Here is a 1,455-nt window from a genome sequence, read left to right on the forward strand (position 1 = left end):
AAAAAAAAAAAGAGAATGTTCCTAAGAGAACAAGAACTGTTTGAAGAGACTACTGTTTCAATGAAGGATATTTATAAAAAGAAAAAAAACCCCCACACACAGCACAAGATGATTCATGATAAGGAATTTCTAGTTTGTTCCATGAACAGTTTATACTTTCAGGCCCCCTCTAAAGGATGCATGAAGGCAAAAGACTGGTAGCCGCCATCTTTGTGTAAGACACAAAAGTAGACTGTCAATCTCTCGTTAGTCTCAAAAACACTTAATTTTTCATTAAGACAGTACCGCCACAGCCCTACTCGACTACTAGAAGTCTACGGACAGAAATCTAAGCATGCATGGGATTTGTTTGGTTTGCTTTGAAGTAGGGTAGTGGAAATGGGGTACTGGGACAAAGGCACGGTGAATTTGAGAGAGAGAAGTCCTCCCTTCACTGAGTAGGTGTATTCCTTCTGCTCAGCCAAAACCAATGGGTTTTTCTTTTTTTGCCAAATTGGAAACCTTCCTCTCTAGATGTAGATTCGAGTTTTATTTTACTGGTTCATCCTTTTTGAGACAAAAGGAGTGCACTTGCTACAAGTGAGGCACGCCAAGGACAAATGTCAGAGCAGAAAGAGGCAATCCATGGAAACGTCTGGTTGTGAATCCTGGATGGTAGGTCCTGGTTATGCTGTAAAACTTTGAATCTATGAAACAGCAGCCAAAAAACAAGGGTAAACGGGAACAAGAAAACAAAGCGAGTCGCTAAGTTGTGTTTTTTCAATTTGCAAGTTGTGTGGTAAGTCTGCTGTAGTATTGGTATAAGATTTTAATGGATTACTGCCTAGCTGAGCCAAAATGTTTGCCGTTACTGTTGGACCACTAAAGTAAACTGCTGCTTTTTACAGTGCATTGGTGTGTACATGTATACTGTTTCACATTTTCCATACCAACACGAAACCATTGCAAGTCTATCACTGTTGTTGCCATGGTACTGTAAAAAAAAAAAAAACGAAAAAGAAGATGGCCAATCATTGTGTGTACAGAGTTTAACTTGTAATTAATAGAGCCTGTTGAAAAAAAAACAAAAACTGTTGCCTTTTTCTTGTATAAAAGAGAATTTATGACAAAATTTAGCTGTGAGGAATGTGATACGTGTTTATATTTCTGAAAATGGAACAAATTGATTCATGGGGATATATTTTAATGTAAACTGAATCAGGTATGTAAAGCTGTTTTAAAATGGGAAACTATATAAGTAATTCTAAAGCTTTTGTTGGTTTGAATATGATTTCTTTCTTCATGGTGGGGCCTGCTTGTGTATTACTAAGCACTTGTATGCAGTCTATGTTCTTCGATCATCATTTCTTGCAATGTGCTATAGACATAATGCTCTTTTCTGTGTTGATGAAAAGCAGTATGTGGGCCAGTCTTTTTTTATAAAACACTATGCATATATAAATACGACATTGTTCA

Source organism: Alligator sinensis, unplaced genomic scaffold (genome assembly GCF_000455745.1).
Source record: "Alligator sinensis unplaced genomic scaffold, ASM45574v1 scaffold469_1, whole genome shotgun sequence".
NCBI classification, from domain to species: Eukaryota; Metazoa; Chordata; order Crocodylia; family Alligatoridae; genus Alligator; species Alligator sinensis.